Source organism: Salvia miltiorrhiza, chromosome 7, assembly GCF_028751815.1.
Source record: "Salvia miltiorrhiza cultivar Shanhuang (shh) chromosome 7, IMPLAD_Smil_shh, whole genome shotgun sequence".
Classification (NCBI taxonomy): domain Eukaryota; kingdom Viridiplantae; phylum Streptophyta; class Magnoliopsida; order Lamiales; family Lamiaceae; genus Salvia; species Salvia miltiorrhiza.
The window spans coordinates 21,657,525-21,680,009 of record NC_080393.1 but is presented as its reverse complement, the minus strand read 5'-3'; the positions used below and the strand labels follow the sequence as shown (position 1 = coordinate 21,680,009).

The 22,485-nt window shown below is 37.6% G+C and overlaps 1 long non-coding RNA gene across 2 annotated transcripts; it reads right to left on the bottom strand.

The window, feature by feature from the left end:
- Positions 1–1,758: 1,758 nt before the first annotated feature.
- On the bottom strand, positions 1,759–4,186 carry LOC130993413 (uncharacterized). 2 transcript variants are annotated; one of them, XR_009091653.1, is made up of 5 exons: positions 3,787–4,186; positions 2,941–2,988; positions 2,727–2,791; positions 2,530–2,577; positions 1,759–2,256 (listed from the first exon to the last, which is right to left on the bottom strand). It is a non-coding gene; the product is annotated as an uncharacterized LOC130993413 (long non-coding RNA). The 2 variants fall into 2 exon arrangements; XR_009091652.1 differs by having other exon boundaries at positions 1,759–2,195.
- Positions 4,187–22,485: the final 18,299 nt, after the last annotated feature.

The window sequence follows — 22,485 nt, the reverse complement described above, 5'->3', positions numbered from 1 at the left end:
TTAGCTCTCGTTAGCGTTATCTTTTTTGTTTTAGACATTTATTTTTATTCTAATACTTCATATATTGTTATTGAGATCATTAATTTTATAAATTAAATAAAAATCAAAGTCTAATTTATTTTTTTATTAATTATTTGAAGTCAAAGGGAATATGAACAAATCGAACTTTGATTTTTATGTAATTTATAAAATTAATGATCTCAATAACAATATATGAAGTATTAGAATAAAAATAAATGCCTAAAATAAAAAAGATAATGCTAACGAGAGCTAAACATGAGTGATGCTCACGTAAGGTGCTCACATAAGGTATGTAGCATAACATTTCTCACCATATATATATATATATATATATATATATAGGGGAAAGTTCTATGGAAACACAAAGATAGATGGAGAAAGGAGACATGATCTCGTTCGTTGGATTTAGGGAATCCGACGGATGTGATTAAATATGAATATATGCGGATTATATATGCAAAAGGATAAATTGGTATTTTCCTTAACATTGTAACTGTAGGTTTCCGTAATTAATCATAAGTAAATCTTCTGTTATTATGGAAGATTTGTTTCATAGATACGTTAGATTGTTCACCGTCGTCGATTCGCCGGAGGATTTTGCGGTTGTTGGTTCGGGAGATATAGAGAGTGTTTGAACTTTTCGATTATTGGCGGTGGTAGCCTGAAGATGGGCGAACGGCTACGGGTTGCCGGTTCGCGGCCTAGTGGCCGGTCGGCGACGAAATAAATCGGCGAAGAGGGCCCACTCGAGCTCCTGCTCAAATTTCAAGTGAGAGGACATGGGCTTTTCCGGCGTCTCCCTTGCTGTTCCACGGCCTCCTTGGCTAGTTTTGTGAGGGTGGCGGCGTAGAAGGGTAGTAGCGGTGACGGCGGTGGCCGGCGGAGCTTAATCGGCGAGCTCGGAGAGGCGCGGCTGAGGCAGTTCCGCCGCTGTGCTGCTGCTATAGCTGACCGAAGAGAGATCAGAGCTGTGAAAGTGGAGGGTGGTGGTTATTGGTGTCTCAAGGAGATGACGATGGCCGGCGATGCGGCGGTGCGATGGGGGCGGCGCGGCCGAGCTTGCGCGCTGCTGCTGCTCTCGCTTGCTGTTGCCGGCTCCTTAACTGAATGAACGCGAACGGCAAATATATCGAACCTCAATTATGGATCAAATGAACAGGTTCAAAAGGTTATAGTATACATAACTACTTAAATGGGTTTAAGAACATAATTACTAGTTTCAATGAACATGAGTTACAGTTGCTTGTTTCATGCTTTTATTTTGTTGATTATTTGTGCACCTTTTTTTTTAAGTCACTATGTGGTGTGAAATATTGGTTGTTGGATTGTAATAGAAGGTAGAAAGCTTAAAAGGTTATTGGCAAAATTCATGCTCAAATTTTAATATTGATAGGATCATAATACAAGTTTTATACGTGTCTGTTTGATTATAGTGGCAGCTCATCCTATCAATTGAATCTATCTTTTAATTTTCGAAAAATTAAATGATTTTTCACGTATTTTTGATGAATGAGTGATTCATTAAGACTTTGTAAATTTGGCTCTATAGAAATTCTAATAAGCATATAAACATGAAGCTATAAGCTGTCAAGTATTTGTGTTATACAACTTGCAAGATTCCACATAGTTAAGACTGATTTAACTTCACAGATAAATGATAGATAGATATATATGTTCAAAACCATGAATGGTCGTTATATATCAATAACTATGCCTCATCATTGTTTTCTTGCATTCTTTAATAAAAAAACATTGTTGCTTTATAAATATTCTATACAATTCATAGATAAATATTCACACTATAAACCTATGTTGGGTAACTGAATTACATGTAGCTTTGATGGTGTTCAATGGGCTATGTATCCATGTTCATATACGCATTTCATATGTTCAACGAGCTATTTACACATGTTCAAAAATACATTTGATAATGTTCAACAGGCTATATTTCTATGTTCAACATGACATAGTATGTGTGAAATGATGTTTCATCCAAAAGATCCACATACATCATGCACATGCACAAGTCCTACATTCCTAAAGAATTTTCCACCCACCAATATTGGTACTATTCCCTGCTCAAATCAACTGCTCCGGCACCGCTAGTCGCCGACAAACCCGAGGTAAAGTTTATCTACACCTACTACCATGCCTTTCATGGACTCCGCGCGGTACTGCTTAGAGATACATGTGAAATGTATAAAACGTCAACTTGTGTATCATTTCAACAGTTAACTACATTTAACAAAATAGATATTTGTTAAAAAAAATATATACTCATAAACTAAGTTAAACAAAACAATGTATTCAAATAATGCATATAATACTAATTATTATGTCTCGACGAAACAGACCAATAGAAGAGTTAAAAAAAAAAATCCACATCCAGGAAAATAACTAGTAAATACTTAAAAGAATGTCGAACTTCAGTGTACAACGTTACGAACATTATCAAGAATTATGGCGAACTTGAACATATAATTGAATGAACATGTTTTAAAACTTTACCTTCTCAACCAAATCAGGAGAACCATGGAATTCAACCAACGAAAGCTCCTATAACATAAACATAATATATTTTTGTATCAATATTTCGGCCATCTACATAACAAATGTGTGAAAATGAAATTACAAAATAACAAACACTACTGTTTATAATAGTGAACTTGTACATATACGCATGCAAACATGATAACAGAGTGTACCTTATCAATTACAGAATCAAGTTTATAATAGTGAACTTGTACTCATTCCTGTCCACAATGTCATCCTGCGATTATAATAGTTACTAAGGAATGTTATAAAATTTATGCGTATATCAAAAAAATTCTTTTGAACATCTGTTTATAAACTTACGAATTATAACGAATAAATATGAACATGCAAACATTATTTGATGAACAGATGAAAAAACTGTACCTTATCAAACAAAGCAGGGGATCTAGGGAGTTCAACCAACGACAATTCCTACAATATAAACACAATATGCTTTGATCAATCTGAAATAATTTGTTAAAAATCTTATGATACAGGAGAAAAATCAGTATTTGATAACTATATAACAAATGTGAGAAAATAAAATTACAGATAGACGAACAATACTGGTAATAATGATGAACTTATACATATAATCAGATGTACGCGTAAACTGTGTATATTCAAAGGCTTTCTAAATAACGTGTATGTGAGTTACATGCTGTGAACATACCTCTTTCTAAATCAATCCTGGCTATGCGTCGTGGTGATCGAAAAGAAACAGTTGATTTGCCTAAATATACATGATGACACAAAGAATCAACATATCAGACTAGGCTACTACAGATTTATCCATTGTTACACCCAAATAACATATAATTTTTTACCCTTGTCAAATGGGGTATGTTGAGTATAATTCACTTTCGTTCGTTTCCTATCCGGAGAAATTGACGAGTCACAATAGCTTACACGATTTCATTTACAAAGACAAAGTAATCATTAGTGTGTGGATTGTGAACAAATGTATTAGTTATTAACATGTAGGCTGAACAAAATTAAATTCTTTCATCGAAATAGCTTTCGTCTTTCTGGGATCACATCTAATAATAACACTAAACAATATTATAAATATTAAAATATGTGCCTATGAATTGCAAACGAATCTGGGAATTTTTTAAGCTTTTAAATATCACATCACAAATCAATAAAAAATATATGCTTATGAATTACAAATGAATGTGGAAATTTTTTAATCTTTCACCGCCATAATCGAGAAGCAAAATCACTTACCTATGTTCGTCGAATTTATCAATTGAACGCCTAATTCGATTGTCGATTGCAGACTTGAGTGAGCGGCGATTGCAGATAATGATCCAGGGTTCGTCGACGTTCGTCAGAATAAGAATAACGAACCTGCCCTTGAACATGCGTCATTAACGACGAGGTTGGTCCTGCGAGCCAACATTCGCCGGAGAGGGGGAAGGGGCCGGGGTGGCAGAATTGGGGATATAAGGTTTTACAGAGGGAGAAGAAGAGAGAGAGACGATGGAGAGGAGGAAGGGAACGGGAGATAGAGAGAGAGAGAGACGAAGGAGAGAGAATGAGTAATTTTAGGGATTATAAATTTTTCCAAAATTTGTTCATAGTGTTTTTACCTTGTTAACCTTTCGAACGAATTATACAATAAATTAAGCCAACAAATGATTAAATTAATTTTAATAACTTTTAATCTGGTTCCTTGATCGAATCTCATCTAACGAACTAGAATCTGTCTCCTTTCTCTATATAGAGGATTGTTTCTATTGAGGGTGCGGTTATAGTGAGAACCACACTTATCGTGAGAACATAAGAACCATTAAAATCAATGCATCTACTATATAAATTAATGCATTCGCTATTAAATTTAATGCATCCGAAAATAATAAATTTTTTGCTCCCTTCAGGATTCGAACCCAGGATCTGCATTCATCCACCAAGATGATGCATCCACCGTAGATCTTGATGATCGAATGGTTTAAAATGGTTCTCTGTTCTAATTTTATTTATTGGTTCTTATTTGAACCTCTCCCTATATATATAGGGGGCCGCTCCAATGAGACCCCTTAATTTTAGTAAGATCTAGGGTACGACCTGGTGCGTTTATTTTATCAATTCTATGGCTGATATTGTATCTGGAGGGAGAATTTTTTTTTGCATCGAATCCTGGAGGGAGCAAAATATTTTAAATTTTATTATTCATTAGTATATACTGCATTGTTCATCAGCATATACTGTCTTGTTCATCAGTATATATGTATTATTCATTAACAATTTTTAAAATTTTGTTTTTCACCAGTATATACATCTTGTTCGTTAGATATAAGTTTTGTTCATTAGTATTATATGTCTTATTCATTGTCCTAGTGTTTCACGAAAAATAGGGGGTCTCACTGGAGTGCGCCCCTATATATAGGGGGCCGCTCCAATGAGACCCCCTAATTTTAGTGAGATCTAGAGCACGATCTGGTGCGTTTATTTTATCAATCCTATGACTGATATTGTATTTGGAGGGTGATGTTTTTTCGCAGGGTTCGAATCCTGGAGGAAGCAGAATATTTTAAATTTTGTTATTCATCAGTATATACTGCATTGTTCATCAGTATATACGGCCCTGTTCATCAGTATATATATCTTATTCATCACGAATTTTTTAAATTTTATTTTTCATCAGTATATACATCTTGTTCATTAGATATACGTTTTGTTCATTAGTATTATATGTCTTATTCATTGTACTCATGTTACACGAAAAATAGGGGGTCTCACTGGAGCGCGCCCCTATATATATATCTCGTTTATATATATACAATAGCTTGTAATTAAGTAGTATACATCTATTCTCTTTTCCCTTTGGCACGACTGAATTCAGCCCTTTTCACCCGCTGATTCGACCAACATATAGCTCTATATTGAATGGCAGTTTTCCTCTAATTAATAATGCAAAACATACTATATAGGAGTACAATTATAATCAGAGCTACTTAATTTTTTTTTTTTTTTTGAGAACCAAAGAGAAATAACTTCATTAACTCAAACCAACCGAGTTTACATCAAGAGGCAAACTAACAGAAGAAAACATAGGAGAAAATGAATTAAGAGCAAAGGAAGCAACTTTATCAGCCACTGAATTACCCTCTCTTGGAGTCCAACTGAATGAAACTCGATTGAACGAACGTCTCATCTCAAAAATCACCCTTAAAGAATCACCAAGATAGGAGAGATCATCTTCTTGTCTGACCACCTTCCAAAATAACTGTTGACAATCAGTTTCAGCAATAATATTATTCACCCCTCTTTCTTGGCAAAGCTACTTAATTATAAGTTACTGTAGTTACTAATTAATAACGCGGGCTTGATAAAGACCTATCATGCTTAATTGCTTATAGGTGCATATGTCTAGCTATCGCCTATATAATTAACCTTTATTTCATACACATTCAGTGGCTATTAGCTTAAGGGGGAATAATATTTGTTAGTCCAAATTAATTAAATGTGACTACTTAATCTAACTACTTTTTTTTTTTTTTTGTGAAATGGTTATTCCTTGACATATATGCATATGTATATGTCATACACAAACATATCTTAACAGTATAGGATAGGATTTGATGTCTCCAAGGGGACATCAAACGGTGCGAATTTCTGTCTGTGAACAATGAGGTTTAGGGTTCAAACCCCACCCACTCCCCTTACCACAAGTCAAAAAAAAAAAAAGTATAGGATCAGATCTAAGACTAAAGTATAACTATAAAACACTTCCAAAAGTAAATGTTGATAATTATGTAATTATGTTGCAAGGACAAATAAATGACTTGCTTCCACACACGTACGCCAAAATTAGACAACCAGAGTTTGATAAATTTGTTAATTATGAGCATCTATTTTTACTTATTTATTACTGGAAGGTTCCTTGATTAATTAAAACAAATAAAGCATGTTATCGTTATTATAAAATCTACACTCGTATATATATTTATTTCATGCACTACAAACAAATCGGAATTTACCGGCGGCAATTTAATCACGCCGATACCATCAGAAATACGGTCACCGGCGGCGATACCGGCGACTCCTGCTGCCGGTATTATTAAAAAAAATTAAACATTTAATATATATTAGCGGCGGCGGCCTTGTCCACTGGCAGTACTGCCGCCGGTGCTCACCGGTGGCGACCGTGCCGCCAGTATTTCCACCGATATTTTTAAAAAAACGGGTGGCCTCCGCCGTCGGTGGGCCACTAGTAATTCTGACCGATAATCTCGCATTTTTTTGTAGTGATGCAAATAATTACATAGATTAAAATTTGTGCGAATGCTTTTAATTAGTTCACAAATTATATGATCTTTCGAATGAGAAAAAGCACAAGAACCCGACTTTTAACTTGTCCAGGGCATGTGAGAGAAAATTAGGGTTTCCATTTTTGAAGTGACTTCCATTAATTTTTTTTGAAACAGTGAATTCCATTAATTATTTTTTCACATGCAGTTGATGCATGGTTTAAGGTCGTCTAACATCACGTACGTCTATCTGGATTCATAATCAACATCGTATTTGCTTGAGGCGGCGGCGCTGGGGTTAACGAAAAGTTTAATCATCTATCTATCTATCATATTAATTTGTTTCTTACTTTCAAAAATTGTGATTTACTCTTTCATTTCTTTTCACTTTACCGTGAAATGATCCTGTTTTGCTAAATTAACTTTTATTCTTTGTATTATGTTGAATGAGAGATATGAGTTTTCACCTTTTTCACTGGTTGAATCTTGTGGCTTCGGCAGGTCACATATCTCTTTCAAGGTTGGGCGTAAGTCTATTTCACTTTTTGTATTAACCCTTCAATTAAATGCTGAAAAAATAAGTATGTTTTTTTTTTGATCGGGCAAAGTCATGTTAGATGTTAGTAGTTAGTTCCCCATCCACTCCAAGAACCACCTTATCTCTCCATTCACCAAATTCACCTTATATCTCCAATCTCCAATTCGCTCCCAAGAGGGATCGAACCCGGGTCACTTCACTTAAGTGAGGACCTGGTGGCCAGTGGGCTAAGCCCCCTGGTTATTTAGCTCTTTTGTTGAATAATATATTTGTTTGTTTGTTTAGAAAACTATTTATAACCAGCTCTGCTGTAAAATTGATCCATTTTATTTATCTACCATATTAGAAGTGTTAATTAATTGATCGATTATGGAATTAAAATTGTGAAGTGCATGTGGTGAAATATAATTCCCTGGTAATGATCGATGCATGATTTATTTTTCTTTAAATTGCATTGGATCTATGAATTTGCTTGAGCTTATAAATTTCAAATCTTTTAAGAATTAATTTTGAGGATTAACCTTAATAGATAAAAATAGTAAAATACCTATCCGTCCATATACACATAAAAATCTCACAAATATCAGAGTTAGTACTGAGCGAAATACTGTAACTTAGTGTGTAACAAGAACAGTAATAAAAGCATCAAAAACAAGAACAGTAATAAAAACGAACACCAGAAGTGGTAACTCGGTTCGGTGATAGAACACCTACGTCTGGGGGACCTCGCCCAGAGAAAACGTTCCACTATGAGAAGATAAGTACAACAACACATACAAAAAGATTCGACCTTTCTACGCCTCTATAACTTCCCAAACCTTACGCTAAAAAAAAAAAAAAAAACTTCTCAAACCTTCAGCAACAGTGAAATATTGAAAGTTAGATAGAACTAACCTTCTAGATGTGAACGCCGACAAACACACCTAATCAAACAACACAATACTTTAAAGCACCAAGTAAATAACCAACAAACGTACCTTGCTCAAACCAACAAGAAAAAGCAAAGTACCAGACACACGCTCAGTAACTGTACGGTAACAGAATTCACAAAACCAAATCAACAGATCACGCGCACAAAGAAAGTATGATTTCAAGACTCACAAAAACAATGCAGTAGCAAAAGAGAATTAAAACTGCCAACTTTGACTTCCGGAAAGACTTCATCTTTTATAGATGAAGAATCATAGACTCCTTCTTCAAGTAGAACTCGTCCATGATAAGCTTGAAGTCAATCCTTAAGATAAGCCCACACCGGATATATCTCTGAGGAGAGAGAGAGTGCTACAATAAAACCTTGTACTTATCCGAAGAGGCATATTCTGAGAATATTCTGGTACAGATGGTAACACAACGAGTATCTCTGACAGTATCAACTGATAACAAGTGTCTATAGAAATGACAATATCACAGTAGAGTTAATTAACAACACTCTAGCAAATAGTAAAGCTAATTCTTTGTTTATTTAAATGGATTGGAACTTTAGAATATTAGAAGACCCTTGATATTTCAATCATTTGAGCTAGCTAGTTTTACTTGATTTATATCTCGTTTTACTTGATTTATATCTCGTTGAAAGAGTGAGATTGAAAAAATCTTAATCTTGAGGAAATAAATATGCTATCACGCATTTTATCAATCATGCAAAGTAAACACCTTAATTAGTGCAATGATTATCGTTAATTAATTTTCCCCTCTTCATCATTAAATAGTAAGAATTTGATGTAAGATCTCTTGTATTTTTACTACGACTAGTATTACTCCCGTGCGATGCACGGTGATACCTACTTAATTAAAATAGTAAAAAAAAATTTAAAAAACATATTATGTTTAGATTATAAAATTCTATAGTATTATTTTTAAAAGCTGGGTTGTGGGCATGTCTAGCAAGGCGGTTCAAATTTTTACTTTTCATCTTCTTCATTTTCACTCCGCACTGTTTCACTTGCCCTACTTATTTCCGGTGATCTTCCTCCTCCAGTTCCGGTGTATTTCTCGCGACCTCAGTCGACTTTAAAGAGCATTTGACTTAGGTAAATCGCGTATTCTCTTCCCCTGATATTTGTATTTAGCGCAGAGTAATTTAAATTGGTTGGTGCTTTGACTGAGCGTGAAAACCCTAGATCCTCTCCGACCATGGCCTCTTCTTCCAGCGCTCAGCCTGCTTTCTCCCCTTCTCTCTCCCCCTCTCCTCCGGCTTCCCTTCCTTCTTCCCCTCACTCCCAAAACCCTTCGGTCCCTCCAAACTCTCCCAATCCCCAGAATTCCCCGGCCTCATCTGAGTCTCTCCCTACTCCTCCTAAAATGCCAAAGGTCATTCCCGCATCCCGGTTGGGGATTGCGGATATACATAAAATGTTCGATAGATGTAGACATCCTGAGGGCCTGAAGTTTGAGCCCCAATCCAAATCTCTGTAGCCCCTCAGTAAGATGAACATGAATAAGGTGGCTATTTGGCGAGCCCAGATAGACGCCGGTTTAAGGCTTCCTCCTCCTTCCCTCCTAGTGGAGGTTTGTAATCATTTTCGCATTCCTTTCTACCAAGTAACTCCCTCCGCCATTCGGAGGTTATATTGTTTTCACATTCTGTGCAAAGCCCACGGTGTCGAAGACACCAAAAAATTATTTTATCAAACTCAATCCCTTAGAATGCAGGGCGGCCCTTTGTACAGTTTTGCTGCCCGCAAGAAGTACCCTGCCACCTTTCTCAAGCCCTTAAATTCTCATGATAAGGGTTTTCTGCCCTTTTACTGTTATGTGGTGACCGCCACTGGCACTTGGCGCCAGTATGGTGCCGAGGAGCTAGAATGGCATGCTTCCCGCACTACATATCAACCCGCCTCCCAAGGAGTCCCCTCTGACTATGACCTGGGGGTATTGGCTAACCTTAATGCCCTCCATCGCCGCAAGCCATTCCCCTGCAAAGAATTCGTTGAAACTAACTCGGTCTTGGCAGCCAACGACCTGTTTCCCCTGTATCCACGCACAGCTATAGGTAAAATTATGCGTTAGTAGATGTGTAAACTGTCATTACCCCGTGGAGAGAGAAATGCCGGACCACTCTGCTAGCCAATCGTCCCTCTACCACCGAGGGGCAGGGTTCTGGATACACTAGCCCCCGAACAGACCAGGCGGAGCAACCTGCAGGCTCCGGGGTGGACACCTCCCAAACGGTGTCTGATGCTGCTGAGGCGATCACCCCTCTCCAGCGCTTTCCCCGGGGCAAGGGGAAGGATATGGACGTTCTGTCCTTGTTCAGCCCCGACAGCCAGGGGGCTGGTGGCTCTGGCAGAGCCGACGGAGGATCCACTGCACTCGGGAGTAGCATCCCCGTGGTGGACATCTCCGAGGATGCTCCCGTTCCCGAAGAAGTCCAAGATATTCCTACTCCTGCATTCTCCAGGAAGAGGAAAGGCACCCTGATGTCCCTTGGCGAGAAGAAGCGAAGGGAGAGTCTGAAGAAGGGTAGCAAGTTGGTGGACCCCGAGGCTGAGCCAGCAAGTGAAGCGGAGGCCATCTCCGTGGATGCTGAAGGAGGCAAGGCTCTGGCCCTGCCCGCGGGTGTTTCAGAGGCTTCTGGCTCCAAGCCAATCTCGTCTCTGAAGGGGCGAGAATTCGTCCGCACATTACTTTCCCATATCCATCCCCAGGATCGGGAAATGACAAAAAAGATGAAGCGGGCGACACTGGATAACAGCCTCGGCCAGCTGTGTCTTCAGGTACCCTGCATTATTTAGCCTGCTTAGTGATTTTGTTACTAACCTTTTGATTTCTCTGTTCTGATATTTTTCCTCTGACTTTCTGCAGTTGGAGTCCCGTGTCGTTGAGGCGATCCAGTGCATCGACGATTATGATGCACTGGAAAAAGACCTCGAGAAGGAGAGGAAGGCGCAGGTAAAGCGCAATAATGAAGCTGCTGGTCCCTTAGCTCCAATCTCCTCTGCCCCTGCTCCTCCAGATTCCGCTGTCCCTGCTCCTCCCTCCTAGATGCCCCTGCTATTTCCTCCCTTTTTTTTGTTAGGATTTTGTAAATTTAATCTTTGTAAATGTTTCATTGTACTGGAATGCTGCTTTGGGATGATTTTTCCCCTTAGCTTTCAATGTTATGAATTTGCCTTTTTTGATCTAATTCTGTGTTTATTTGTTCTTCATGCTATCTTGCTGTTGTTGCTTTGTCCTTGATATGAATTTGTATTTCGAAACCTCAAGATGTGGCAGTTGTTCCTCCGTGTAGAGTAGGATTTTTATTTTTTGTTGAAGTGTTCATGATTCCTCTGGTCAGCTTCCCTCTGGGCGGTCCCTCTGGATGGTTCCCCTGGATGGTTCCTCTGACTTTGGCAGAACCGGTAGCTTTATCTTGACAATATGATTCCTCTGAATGGGTTGCTGGGACCGCTGCTCTGATCTCCTTCCTAGGTGCCCTGCTTTGATTTTTCCTTTCATTGCTTGGGTTCTTCCTCGTGTGTGTTTCTCTGGCCCTTTCCTCCCTGAGCACTCCTCTGACGTTTTAATTCTTGGCGTTCCTCTTATGCTTCCCTTCTGGCCATCCCTCTGCTACTTCCCTTTAAGCCATCCCTCTACTGCTTCCCTTTAAGCCACCCCTATGCTGCTTCCCTTTAAGCCATCCCTTTGCTGCTTCCCTTTAAGGCTGGAACACTCTGCGCGGAGCATGGATGATCCGGGGGATGCATCCAACTTTTGCGGCTTACGATTTAATAGTAACCCTCTGCGTGGAGCATGGATGATCCGGGGGATGCATCTAACTTTCGCGGCTTACGATTCAATAGTAACCCTCTACGCGGAGCATGGATGATCCGGAGGATGCATCCAACTTTCGCGGCTTACGATTCAATAGTAACTCTCTGCGCGAAGCATGGATGATCCGGGGGATGCATCCAACTTTCGCGGTTTACGATTAAGAGAACACCCTGCACGGAGCATGGATGATCCGGGGGATGCATCCAACTTTCGTGGCTTACGGTTAAGAGAACACCCTGCACGGAGCATGGATGATCCGAGGGATGCATCCAACTTTCGTGGCTTACGGTTAAATAGTAGCCCTCTGCGCGGAGCATGGATGATCCGGGGGATGTATCCAACTTTCGCGGCTTACGATTGAAGTGATTTATCTGTCCTTCCCTCGGCTCTTCCCTTGATGTTTGTTTTTCCCTTGACTTGCTAAGTAGCAATTTGATTTTTGTTTATCCCTTGACTTGCTAAGTAGCAATTTGGATTGAATTTGTGAATTGTGGGTATATACCCTACTCCCCCCTCTGGTGACATGTGCAATGCTCTGCATGAACATGTTAAGTGAAATATGCGACTTGGAAAGCAATAAATTAAAGTAAACGAGTCAACACCAGGGAATTCCCTAGAACCACGTATCCGATTTTATTGATATCATGGCCCCGAACCTCGTTAAACCCCTGTGGGGAAAAAAAGTATTCGGTCTACATTTTGTTATTTCGTCGATCATCATTACACATAAAACTTTTTCAGAGTATTGATATTCCACGGTCTGGGAAGGGCTCTGCCGTCTGGATCCGACAAAGTGTATGCTCCGCCACCCAGGACCTCGGTGATGATGAAAGGGCCCTCCCAATTGGGTTCGAAGTTTCCCACTGGCTTTAATGCGTCGGCCCTCTTGAGGACTAGGTCGCCCTTAGATAGCTTTCGTGCTCTGACCCTTTTGTCGTATCTCGCTTTGATGATGCTTTTGTATTTCGCTGCTCTGATTTGGGCTTCATCCCTCTGCGCTTCCACCAGATCGAGCTCTCCTCTGCGGAGTTCCGAGTTTTGCTCTGTGTTGTAAGTTGTAATTCGATGCGACTCCAATCTAGCCTCCGCTGGTATCACTGCGTTGGATCCGTACACTAGAGTGAAAGGTGCTTCCCCAGTTGCTGTTTTTGGGCTAGTTCGATAGGCCCAGAGTACCGTGTCCAATTCCTCGACCCACTTCCCTCTGCTCTGGTTCAGCTGCTTCTTGATTCCTTCGCAAATTGATCTATTCGCCAGCTCCACTTGCCCATTTGCATGCGGATGAGCTACTGACACGAAACGTTGTGTTATGTCCATTCGATCACAGAAATCAACAATCCTCTGCCCTGTGAATTGAGTTCCATTGTCCGACACAATGATTCTGGGGACTCCATATCGGCAACATATGTTTCGCCAGATGAACCGCTCAACTGTCACTTCGTTGATCTTTGCCACGGCCTCAGCTTCAACCCATTTGGAGAAGTAATCCACTGCCACGATGAGAAAACACTTGCCCCCTGGTGCCGTGGGTAATTTCCCAACGATGTCTATGCCCCATTTATCAAATGGGCACGCAGCATACATGACTCCCATGGTTTCTCCTGGGACATTGATTCTTCCAGCATGTCTCTGACAAACTAGTTTTACTTGATTTATATCTCGTTGAAAGAGTGAGATTGAAAAAATCTTAAGTTTGAGAAAATAAATATGCTATCACGCATTTTTTCAATCATGCAAAGTAAACACCTTAATTAGTGCAATGATTATCGTTAATTAATTTTCCCCTCTTCATCATTAAATAGTAAGAATTTGATGTAAGATCTCTTGTATTTTTACTACGACTAGTATTACTTCCGTGCGATGCACGGTGATACCTACTTAATTAAAATAGTAAAAAGAAATATTTTTTAAAATATTATGTTTAGATTATAAAATTCTATGAAGTATTATTTTATAAAATAGCTCTAATAACGATAATAACATTAAATGAAGATGAAACCATCTTATAGTTGTAGGCTAATCAAATGAATGATGAGGATTTTGACAAAAACTTTTTATCTAATGATTATTATTATTTATTTAAAATTTTCACCATAATATCTAGACATTTTTTCTTTCAAATTTTCTATTAGTTTTGAAAGAGCTTTTGGAACTTTTAATTACTTTTTACTGATTTACATTTAACAACATTTTTAGGCGTTAATTGACTGTAAATCCACAATCTATTAGTGAATTTTGGAATTTTTTTCAACTATATACAGTTATAATACAAATACATAAACTTTAGCCCATTTCAAAATTTGCCCTGAATTTTAATTTCTTTCAAATTAAAAAATATATGATAAAATTAAAGATGATATAATATATACACATCGTATTAAAATAACTTACACAAAATCTCCTGTACACTCGGGTGTACGGTACACCCAGAGTATTAATGTCATTTCGATAATATGATAGTGTCATTTTAATATAGTGTTAGTGTCATTTCGAGATAATGTTATTTATATAACATGATAGTGTCATTTGTAAAACAAATAGTGTTAGTGTTAGTGTCATTTCGTATTAGTGTTACTGTTAGTGTCATTTACATCCGGGTGTACGCACCAACCGGGTGTACAGGAGACCACCTCAAGAACTTATACAAAATTTCTACTAAAATATATACAGTACTAAAATATATACATATGTAGTTTGGCTCCCGTGCGTGAAATATTATTTTAAAGTATTATGTAGATTTGAAATTTTTATTTTTTATTAATGTTAAAAAATTTATGTTGTACAATATATGAGTAAGAACATTTATTACTCGTTCTTTCAAAAAAAATTATATATTGTTGATGTTGAGTGGGACGAGTAAGTGTTTAAACTGATGTCTTGTATTGGAACATCAGATGCTTTAAGTAATACTCCCTCCGTCCACGAAATAAACTCCTACTTGCCCTTAAATATTTGTCCACGAAATAAACTCCTGCTCTGCAATTTGGACAATTATACCCTCCCTTGCTTTTCAATTTACTACACTTTTATCTATTGGGCCTAGGGCTGTAAACGAGCCGAGCCGAGCCGAATACAAGCAGGCTCGAGCTCGGCTCGAGCTCGATTCGAGCTTTTATCTTGATGTTCGAGCTCGGCTCGTCACCCACTTACTAAGCTCGAGCTCGGTTCGAGTTCGGCTCGGGTGATGCTCGATAATGTCGAATTCGAGCTTGAGCTCGAGTTCGGCTCGTTAGATGTTCGTATATATGATGTTCAAGCTCGAATTTGTTATAAATTTAAGAAAATCTTCTTAATTAATATGTTATTCGAGTTCGAGTTCGACTCGTTTAAGGCTCGTGTACTAACTCGATTGAAGGCTCGACTGAAGGTTCGCGAACAGGCTCGTGAACATGTTCGTGAACAATCGAATTCGAACATGTTCGCGAGCTCAACGAGCCGAGCACTGTCAGGCTCGAGCTCGGCTCGATAAAAATTTCGAGCTCGAAATTAGGCTCGAGCTCGGCTCGTTTATTATCGAATCGAGCTCCGAACGAGCTTTTTTCGAGCCGAATCTCGAATAGCTCGCGAGTAGCTCTGTTCATTTACAGCCCTAATTGGGCCCACTTTATTCCACCATTACTTATGTAATTAGTCACCCCTAAACTAATTATTGTTATTGTTATTGTTATTGTTATTGTTATTGTTATTGTTATTGTTATTATTATTATTATTATTATTATTATTATTATTATTATTATTATTATTATTATTATTATTATTATTATTATTGTTATTATTATTATTATTGTTATTGTTATTATTATTATTATTATTGTTATTATTATTATTATTATTATTATTATTATTATTATTGATATTGTTATTGTTATTGTTATTGTTATTGTTGTTATTATTATTCTTATTATTATTGTTATTGTTATTATTGTTATTATTATTATTACTATTATTATTATTATTGTTGTTGTTGTTGTTGTTGTTGTTATTATTATTATTATTATTATAGTTGTTGTTGTTGTTATTATTATTATTATTATTGTTATTGTTATTGTTATTGTTATTGTTATTGTTGTTGTTATTATTATTATTATTATTATTATTATTATTATTATTATTATTATTATTATTATTATTATTATTATTATTATTATTATCCTTATTATTTTTATTGTTATTGTTGCTGTTATTATTATTATTGTTGTTGTTGTTGTTGTTGTTATTATTGTTGTTATTATTATTATTATTATTATTATTATTATTATTATTATTATTATTATTATTATTGTTATTATTGTCGTTATTGTTATTATTATTACTATCCTTATTATTATTATTATTATTATTATTATTATTATTATTATTATTATTATTATTATTATTATTATTATTGTTATTATTATTATTATTGTTGTTGTTGTTATTATTATTATTATTATCCTTATTATTCTTATTGTTATTATTATTATTATTGTTGTTGTTATTATTCTTATTCTTATTCTTATTCTTATTCTTATTATTATTATTATTATTATTATTATTATTATTATTATTATTATTATTATTATTATTGTCAAATTGGTAGTTAAAGATTAGTAAAAGTAATCACAATACATAAACACTACCCTTTTAGTATTTTACACCACCTTTTTATGTTTTCTTAGTCTCCGTGCCGAACCCCAACTGGGAGTTTATTTCGTGGACGGAGGGAGTATATTCTAAAGGAGATGAGTAGATGCATAATCATCATTATCACCACCACTTGTTATGTCTCTAATACCTACATTTACTAAATATTTTATTTACATTTACTGAACATGCATGATCATTTTATACAAAAATATGTACTCTATATTCCATTTTAAAAATTTATATATAATATAACTATTGCCTATAACAAATTTAAGAGATTAAAAATAACTAATGCAACAAATTATAGAGCTATGATTATGTTATAATTAATTTTTTGGAATTATAATTGATACACAATCATAACGTTTGATTAATCTTAAATTTCAAATGTATTATATATGTTGATTATATATTGAAGAAATAATAAATAAATATCTTAAAGTACAGTTTTAATTTAATCATAAATCTTATCAATATAAATATTTTAATAATATTATAATTATTTATTGAACAGTTTGTTTACATTTTATTCGTAAATATAAAATATTTAAAAGATAAAAAATTAACTAATACTTTAGTTGGGGCAATATGAAAAATTACAATAAAAAATATTCATATAATCTGAAGTAGACGAAATTAAAATTAAATAAAAAAAAGTTTATTTCTAAAAATAATAATAAAGTGATTTTGGCGGGAAAACATAATTTACTATTTATATAAGTGGTTGAGCTTTTATACATTTCTAGATAGATTTTATTTTTATTAAATGACGATTTTATAAAAAAAGAAAAGAAAAAACCAAAAAAAAAACCCTTGAAAGCACAGAAGGAGCAGACTAAGGGCCGAACCTCATTAAAACCTTTTCACTGAAAACCCAGTGGGGGAAACCGTGAAAAGGAAAAAGAGTACTCGTCTAAACACAAAACGAAAGTAGGGAAGAGCGGAAGGGAATGTTTCCGGAACTCCGGCCTAACCATCGTCCCCAAACTATCCCGGCTCTCACCCCACGGGAAAAAAAAAAAAAAAAAAAAAAAAAAAAAAAAACTAAACGGGCGGTTAGAACCAAACAGCCACCCATCAGCCCCAACTACCGTTTCTGACGCAAATGGCTATGCGAAGCCATGTCAAGACGAACCGCAGCCCTAATCTCCTCAATCTCGTGCGGCCACCACCCTTCCGAACGTTGTTGGTTAGCCATTATATCGGCCGCCTTGTTTCCTTCTCTAAAGATGTGAGATACCTGCAGCGAGAAAGCATCTAACATCTTTAAAATCCTATTCCAAGCCGCCTTAAAACGCCAAGGCACATTCAAAGAACGAGAATTAAGAATGAGTATCACGTAGGTGGAATCGGCTTCAATCCAAAGTCTGTGCCATCCACGATTGTGAGCAATTTGAATCGCCGAGATAACTGCCAGTAGCTCTGCTTCAAAGGCAAAACCCGAGCCACCTTTGAAGTGAAAACAACCACGCACCACATTCCAGTTATCTCTAAACACCCCACCTGCCGCAATAGTTCCCGGAGTTCCCGTCGCTGAACCATCAGTATTCACTTTGATCCACGGCGCCACCGGTGGCCACCAATGTACCTCCACAAACTCCGGAGGAGGAGCACTCCTGGAATTAACACCCACTGCCCGGAGAATCAAATAATCCGACCAAGAATTCCACATGTAGCCTAATTTAGCAAAGTTATTATCAATCTCTTTGAAAGCAACTTTCACAGTGTGGATGACACGACGTTCTTCGAACTTTTGATTATCAAAGATACAATTGTTTCTCTGCATCCAAATGGCCCAGATGACCGTGATAATACCCGCTTTCCAGAAATTACCAATGAGGGGACTAAGTTTATACTGCCAAGCTGCCACCAAAAAACTATGAATATCACTCTCTTGCAACCCTTGCATGAAATTGAACCACCCAAGGAACGTAACCCAAATATTCTTCACACGCTCACAATTCCAGAAAAGGTGATCCTGAGACTCACTTCCTTTTAAGCAAAGCAAACAAACGTTAGGCGTGATCATACCGTAGCGGATAAGGCGATCATAAGTCGGCATTCTATTATGAAGAAGACGCCAACAGATCAAGGAACGTCGAATCGGAATAAAGGATTCCCAAAGCCAAGAACCCCAAGACACCTTCGGAAAATGATGACAATGCTTGTTGAAGGCCAGCGCAGTAGTGACATTCCCGTGCAACGAGGGTTTCCAGAAACGCACATCTCCGTCAGTGCCCAGAGGAGTGAGCAAAATATCACACACTATCTCAGGAAAAGCATTAACAAAGGCTTGCGTGAAATGCCAGACCCATCGTAGAAGTAATCTGCCACCGATTGAGTAAGAAACGGAAGCATGAAATGTGGAATACCACATTTATTCGAAAGATTATACCCAAGCCAGTCGTCATACCAGAACGAAGTAGAAGCGCCATCACCAATATACGAGTACGAATCCGCCACCAAACCATCAATTTCCTCACGTAAGCTCATCCAGATAGTAGAAGCAGCCACCAGAGATTTACTACGCCCAAATCGATCGAGATATCTATCTCTAATTAAATCATATCCGAACTCACGCCCACCAACCACCTTCCACGCCATTTTCATGAGATAGCTCTTATTCATGAGGGCGAACGACCTTACCCCGAGACCGCCCTCCTCCTTAATCGAGCAGACCCTCTTCCAACTCACAGAACAAGACGGCGTCTGCTTGATGTTGCCAGTCCAAAGAAAATTACGACAGCACGCATCGAGCTCCTTAATAAGAGCTGTCGGCCATCTATAAACCATCATGGAGTGCGTCAGAGAGCTTTGGATAACCGACCTGATCAGGCAAATCCTCCCAGCCATCGACAACTGTAATCCCTTCCATCTCGCGAACTTGTTGATCACACGATCATGTATCGGTCGAAGATATGAATCACGCACACGGCCCTTAAAGATAGGAACCCCAAGGTAAGAAATCGGAAAATTGCCCTGAGAAAACTTCATTATGCTCTGTATAGCCCTGCAGGTCTGAGAAGGAACTTTGCTAGTAAAAAAAATTTGCGACTTATCCTGGCTCACAATTTGATCAGAAATTTGACCATAATACTCCATAATTTTCTGAATGGTATGAGCGTTCGTGACCGTGGCATGACAGAAAACCAGAATATCATCTGCATATAAAAGATGAGTGGGAAAATTAATTCCCTGTCTCATTTGCATCGGTGTAAGGGTGCCTGCGCTAACACAATTTGCAAAGAGCCTACCAAGAACATCCTCGGCGATTCCAAAAAGAATCGGAGAAAGAGGATCGCCCTGACGAACACCCCTTGAACACGCAAAATAGCCTTTAAGCTGACCATTGTACAGAATAGAAATCCTAGCCGAATGAAGCAGAATCTCAATCCAACTAATGAACTTTGGATCATAGCCAGCAACACGAAGAACGTTAAGCAGGAAGTCCCAGTTAAGAGTATCAAAAGCTTTATTGATGTCAATCTTGCAAGCCATGTTTTGACCACGGCTCGTACGATGCATACAGTTCACGCCTTCCGACCCAATCAGAATACAATCGTGAATGGAACGGCCGCTAATAAAACCAAACTGATGACGGGAAACATAAACAGCAGCAACCTGACTCAGTCTAGACGCCAACACTTTAGTAATAATCTTGTAAAGAAAGTTGGACAAAACAATCGGTCTCAGATCCGAGACCGAATTGACGACATCTTTCTTAGGGATCAACACCAAGGTATTAGAATTACAGCCTTGAGGAAGATAAGAATTCCTGAAGAAAGCTTGAACAGCACACCAAATATCCACTTTAATAATCGACCAACAATGCTGAAAGAACTTACCCGAGAAACCATCCGGCCCTGGCGAGCTGTTCGGCTCCATCTGAAAAACCACAGCAGAAATTTCCTCTTCATCCGGCAAGCGAATGAGCAAATTATTATAACGATTTTCAACCATCTCCTCAATCACCGCCTCCACCGCCGAAATATCAGTATTAGTATGACTGCTAGTCGAAAACAAAGAAGAGAAAAAATCCACGATATGATCTCCAATAGCCGTCTGATCATAATTCATAACACCATTGATCTCCATGTGAGAAACGATGTGAGGTTTACGACGAAACCTAAGCATTGCATGAAAGAACTTTGTGTTCCTGTCTCCGTCTTGAAGCCAAGACACCCGACTTTTTTGCTGTAAAAGCGAGCTCTGCCTGGAAAGCACAACGTTGATCTTAGCTTGAGCCTCCACTTCTTTATCAAAGAGCTCCTCCGTGTAACCATCCCTGGCAATCTGATCTTGAATCTCCAAAAGCTCTTGTTGAGTATTCATGAGACAAGAATCCACATTTCCAAAAACATTCCGATTCCACTCGCGAAGAACCTGCCGAAGACGCTTTAATTTATGCATAACTTTAAAAATCGGGCAACCAATCTCGGTATCCATATGCCAGGATCCTTCCACCGTATTGAGAAAATCCGGATGTAAGGTCCACATGTTAAGGAACTTAAAGAAACGATGGCGAGGAGGAGCATCCAACATGCAATGAAGAACAAGCGGCGAATGATCCGAGGTAATACGTGGAAGAGCTTGAACAAAAACCGAACTCCAGAGATTCGCAAAAGAGTCAGCATAAATCGCTCTATCCAGACGAGACTCCACATGGGTTGGCATAAATCTACGACCAGACCACGTATAATGTAGACCAACCGTAGGCGCCTCAATGAAACCGGAGGCTTCAATGAAATCACAGAACTCCGCACAAGAAGTAGAGTTAGGCATACAGTCACTACTTCTTTCATGGGCGCCTTTCACCGCATTAAAATCGCCAATAAAGACAACATTACCATCAATATGATCCAGAAGATCCAACCACAAGAAGTAGATAGATAGATAGATGAACTGCCTAGGTAAAAAAACATTATCATCCGTTTCGAAAAAAAAAAACATTATCATCACTGCAGACCAACCTGTCTACAGAAAATCAAAATTTACTTGCTGAAAAATTCAAAATTGTATAGATGCTTTTAGACTTGGTGACAAAAGAAAATTAACACGGTTGCTATGAGACGAGGCCCAATATCACCTTGGGCTTAGAAAATTAACCCATCAGACTAGGCCACGAAAGAAAATTAACAAAGTTGTATTTTCCCTTTTAATTATCGTGAACGAGCAAATAATATTTGTAAGTATCTTTAAAAAGTACTAGGTTGAGATTTATTTTAGCTTGCATCTGGTAAAATAAATAAATAAGCATCTATAAACCTATATTGTGTTTGTCGAAATTAAAATGAAGGATTTTATGAGTAAAAACGAAGAATTTTAAAATAAGTGGAAGTCGACCTCGTTCAAACGCGGTAGCTCTTTATACTTATAATAATAAGTTCATATTATTATTTAATTAAAACAAGGGCGGTGTGGGTTTTCGTCTTCTCATGCAAATCCCAACTATAATGCTCGAATATTTCATCCGCGCCAAAAATGTATACCAAATCCCACTAAGCTCGTATTTTATTTTTGATTACTTTCCACTCTCTTTTTTCGCAATTTTGTAACCATAAACATTTATTTTCCATTTGAATGAATTTTCTTGGCCCATACCGTATTCATCATTGTTATATTATTAATCAAACAGGACAATCCCAGATGGATAGGAATGCCAGCTCTTGTTTTGTCCTTACATTTCACGAGGTTATTGTTATTACAAATTACAATCATGAAAATAATAACGAAAGAGGACAATCCTCCATTTAA